Here is a 5397-nt window from a genome sequence, read left to right as displayed (position 1 = left end):
ACCCCTGTGGCTTGGGCCAGGGGGAGGACCGGGGGGGGAATACCAAGAATGTGGCCGGGCGTGACACCCTGTCAGCCCTAGATAAGAGCCAAGGCAGCCCACGGCTGAATTCTCGGAAACTAGGGGCTTTGCCCCGCTCTGAGCTCGGCCACATTCAAACTGACCAATGAAAATCTGTAACTACGCCTCTCACGATCATGTGACTATTGAGTGGAAAGGGAGGGGACATTGTAAGGGGCACAATGGTGGAGGCATCAATTTACATATTCCTACCTCACTTATTGATAACTCTGTATTCTAAAACTAAAACCTCGTTTCTCAAAGAGGGAGAAAGCGCAAACTCACTCTTGAATCTCAGATATGTAGCCATAAAGCCCGCACTCTTCTCCAGGCCCTCCTTGTGAACACCGGCCGACGCGGGGAGCCTGAGCAAGCACGAGATCCCACACTGCACATCCTAGTGACACATCCTAGGGAGCACTGTCCTTCACCTCCCACGACTCTCATGGCGGCTGGAGCGCTGAGAAAGTTACGGACTCAACAAGTAGCTGCGCTCCTAGGCGACCCCGGGAGGCGCCTCCGGGCTCAAATGCGCGCCCGCGCTCAAGTCTGGACCTCAGGGGCAGCTCCCATTCAGACTCCGTCCCTGACCTCTCAGCACCGCAGCCTGGTCCTCTGCTTTAGCCGCTATGGCCGTGAGAGAAAGCAGGAGCAGATCCGACTGGCAGAGTGATGCAGACAATGCTCAGTGTACACACACGCACACGGACACACACACACGCGTACACGCAGACACACGCACAGACACCACCCCGCCCGCGCGCCCCGCACGCACCCAGCCCAGTGGCTCCCGCCTTACTCGTGGAGGATTAAGCCAACCAGCAATTTCTTACTCCCACCAGAGAGCTCTGACCGTCCACGGTAGCGCCTGCAGAACGCCGGAAGTTGATATTTTAATCCAGCGCTGCAGCCCCTGGGAAATAGAGTCCCGAAGTCCAGAACGCCTGGAAGCCTAGCGCTCCGCGGGTCGGAGAAATCCCAGCATGCAACTCGGGCCTCCGGGGAGCTGAGCCCAGTGGTTTGTGGGAGTTCCCACGGAGTGCGCGCTTAAAGGGGAGGCTCCCTCGCGCGATCAAAACGTACTTCCGGGTTCCGCGGTAACTTGTCTTCTCTGTGTGGCGTCTACAGGCGAGCGTAAGATTAAAGTGCAGAGGGGCTGCAGGGATGGCTCAGTGGTTAAGAGCATTGCCTGCTCTTCCAAAGGTTCTGAGTTCAATTCCCAGCAACCACATGGTGGCTTACATCACATCCGTAATGGGGTCTGGTGCCCTCTTCTGGCCTGCAGGCATACATACAGACAGGACACTGTATACATAATAAATAAATAAATAAAAAGATTAAAGTGCAGAACTGGAATAAAATCAGATCGAGCCATAACTGCTTTGAGTACGCTTTGCCTGAGACCGGCTGCAGAAGGATTCCACCTCGCTGTGCCATGGGAGGGTCTATGATAAATCTCAAAAGATTGAACTAGAGAATTGGTTGGCTTTAGAGACTTGAAGAGAAAGAGCAGGGCTACATCAGAGATTTCTGTTTGGACGCTTCCAGGGTTCAGTTGAAATTTCAAAATCACTTTTGTTGTTTCGTATATTTAAATAAATCTTTTTTTTTATTAAGAATGGGATAGGAAACTAATGTCAAGATAACAGACGATCCTAGTAATAACAGTAATCATATAAATGTATTATAAATTATCTAAACCTAAGTATAGAGTGTCAGGTGAGATTTGATAACAATCAGACCCAACCATGTGTTAACTACAGAACATATATTAAAGACAAGTACTCTAGCAGGTTAAAGTGGTCTTCCTCACAATACTCAGAAGACTTAAGTCGATTTTAAAATCGAAGCAGATGGAGGACAAAGAACTTTGCCCGTGATAATAAGGATCAGCAGTTCATCTAGTGAACATAAAACTTGTTGTGCAAATTCTCTGAGATTATGGTTTGTGGGCTGGTTTTCTTTGCTTTATGTTTAAAAACCACCTATGAGCCGGGCGATGGTGGCGCATGCCTTTAATCCCAGCACTCGGGAGGCAGAGGCAGGCAGACATCTGTGAGTTAGAGACCAGCCTGGTCTACAGAGCTAGTTCCAGGAAGGCTCCAAAGCCACAGAAAAACCCTGTCTCGAAAAAAACAAAACAAAACAACAACAACAAAAAAACCCCACCTATGAGTGAGTACATGTGATAATTGTCTTTCTGTGTCTGGGTTACCTCACTCAATATAATGTTTTCTAGCTCCATCCATTTTCCTGCAAAATTCAATCTGTCGTTATTTTTTCTGCTGTGTAGTACTCCATTGTGTAAATGTACCACATTTTCCTTATCCATTCTTTGGTCGAGGGGATTTAGGTGTTTCCAGGTCCTGCCTATGACAAACAAAGCTGCTATAAACATAGTTGAGCACATGCCCTTGTGGCACAATTGACCATCCATCCTTTGGATAGATACCCAAAATTGGCATTACTGGGTCTTGAGGAAGGTTGTTTCCTAATTTTCTGGAAATCACCACACTGACATCCAAAGGGGTTGTACCAGCTTGCATTCCCACCAGCAATGCAGAAGTGTTCCCTTTTCCCCACAACCTCTCCAGCATAAGTTGTCACCAGTGTTTTTGATCTTGGCCATTCTTACAGGTGTAAAATGGAATCTCAGAGTTGTTTTGATTTGCATTTCTCTGATGACTAAGGATGTTGAGCATTTTCTTAAGTGTCTTTCAGCCGTTTTAGATTCTTCTCTTGAGAGTTCTCTTTTTAGATCTGTACTCCATTTTTAATTGGATTATGTGATCTTTTGGTGTCCAATTTCTTGAGTTCTTTGTATATTTTGGAGATCAGACCTCTGTCTGATGTGGGGTTAGTGAAGATCTTTTCCCATTCTGTAGGCTGTCGTTTTGTCTTATTGACCGTGTCCTTCGCATTACAGAAGCTTTTCAGTTACAGGAAGTCCCATTTATTTAATTGTTTCTCTCTGTGTCTGTGCTGCTGATGTTATATTTAGGAAGTGGTCTCCTGTGGCAATGTGTTCAAGTGTACTTCCCACTTTCTCTTCTATAAGGTTCAGTGTGGCTGGCTTTTTGTTGAGGTCTTTGATCCATTTGGACTTGAGTTTTGTGCATGGTGATAGATATGTGTCTGTTTTCATTTTTCTACATGTTGATATCCAGTTATGCCAGCACCATTTGTTAAATATGCTTTCTTTTTTCCATTTGATATTTTTTGCTTCTTTGACAAAAATCAGGTGTTCGAAGGAGTGGATTGATATCTGGGTCTTCTATTTGGTTTCATTGGTCCTCCTGTATGTTCTTATGTCAATACCAGGCTGTTTTCAGTACTGTAGCTCTGTAGTAGAGTTTGAAGTCAGGGACTGTGATACCTCCAGAAGTTCTTTTATTGTACAGGATTGTTTTGGCTATCCTGGGTTTTTTGTTTTTCCATATGAAGTTGAGTACTGTTCTTTCGAGGTCTGTGAAGAATTTTGCTGGGATTTTTATAGGCATTGCATTGAATCCTGTTTACTTTCTTAAAGTTTTTTCTTTTTTATCTCCCATGAAAAAGGTTGATGTGCCTACGACTGTTAAGCCAGCTGTGCCACTCTGACCAGGAGTGGGATGAGGACAGACACACTCTTATCATTTTTGGTCTAGGTTCCATTTTAAAATGTATTTCTCCTTCTTCCCCATTATGTAAGTATACATGGGGCGGAGTGTGTACCATGATGCATAAAAGGTGTTTCTCAGTTGGAAAGCAGCGGAAGAGGCACATTTAGTCAAAATATTAGTATGTGCCAACTGAAGAGTCCAAGAATAAGATTATAGAATGAAGAAATAAAGGAGAGAATGAGGGCAGACTGTCAGCAGCCTTTTCAGCACTTTAAGGATTAACTATTAACAGTGGCTCACTTTGCTTTACAACCCACAGCTGTCTGCAAGGCTGAAGCAGCCCTCTTCAAACTGAGTCAGCTTTTAGATACCCTTCTCCACCCCCTTGCATTAACTGTTCTAGTGCTCCTCTTCCTTTCATCTCTGTATTGTGGAAGCCAAAAAAATGTAGGTCCATTTTTACCTTGTCTAATGGTCAGAGTTTGGAGATTTGACAAGCGTAGTTGCCTGTCCTAAAGCTGGAGGTGGTTGCTTGGTTCTTTTGAAATTAAGAAAGCTCAATGCCATTCTGACGGGTGGTCAGGATATGCAAATGTACTTCTGTTCCTTCCTTAACTATGAGGTCACCTAGGGAAGGGCAGTCTTCATCATATGTGACCTAGAGAACCTAGAGTGTGTGGCCTAGAGCACCCTCACTCCCTAGACAAGAGAACACTAATGATATGATGCCTTAAGTTGACTGTGTGAGTTCCCCTTGTTAAATAGAGTTATCATGTTAAATAATGTCTTTTCTTACCTTCTCCCCCATTTATGTTGTGTATAAAAGCTGTGGGGAAATAAACGCAGGCAAATTTCAGGATTTCAGTCACTGGAACACCCTCCTGATACTTTCTATGTTTTCTATATTATTTTTATGTGTCTTCATAGTTTTATTTATGTTTTTTTTCAATTCCCATGCCCCTACCCTGGTAAGAAATATTTTTGTTGAGGCCAGTCCTCAACACTGTATCTACACAATACACCTAATGCCACCCTACTGTGTTATGATAGAAAAGTCTTCAAGAGAAATAAACCAGGGGTTTGGATGGCCCTAGGCTTAACAACACATGCTATTCTTGCAATGAACCTGAGTTCAGATTCCAGAACCTACACCAAATGACTCACAATTACTGGTAACTCAGGCTCCAGGCTGACCAACAACCTCTTCTAAACTGCATAGGCACCTGCACTCATATGCACCTGCACTCATAGGCACCTGTACTCATAGGACCTGCACTCATAGGCACCTGCACTCATAGGCACCTGCACTCATAGGCACCTGCACTCATAGGACCTGCACTCATAGGCACCTGCACTCATATGCACGTACTCACAGATTTGCATGTGTACACAAAAAACAAGCTAAAAAATAGGTCTTAAATGACTCACATCATGTTTTTAATTTCTACCAGAAACGTTTCATCTTTAAACCTTGTTGTAAACTACATCTTTGTGCAATATAATATATATAGCCCTTATCCCCAACCCCTATAACTTAATAATCTAATTTTGCCTTATTTTAGATCATCCTGCAAACCTCTTCTGTGCTGTAAACAAGAATTCAGCTCTATCCTACAGCTGATAAACACCTTTGGTAATGTGGCAGGATACAAGATCAACTCCAAAAAATCAGTTGCCTTCCTATACACGAAGGATAAGGAAGCAGAGAGGGAAATCAGAGAAGCATCACCTTTCA

This window comes from Microtus ochrogaster, unplaced genomic scaffold (assembly GCF_000317375.1).
Source record: "Microtus ochrogaster isolate Prairie Vole_2 unplaced genomic scaffold, MicOch1.0 UNK115, whole genome shotgun sequence".
NCBI lineage: Eukaryota > Metazoa > Chordata > Mammalia > Rodentia > Cricetidae > Microtus > Microtus ochrogaster.
The sequence above is the reverse complement of the archived record's forward strand: the minus strand, read 5'-3'. Positions refer to the sequence as shown.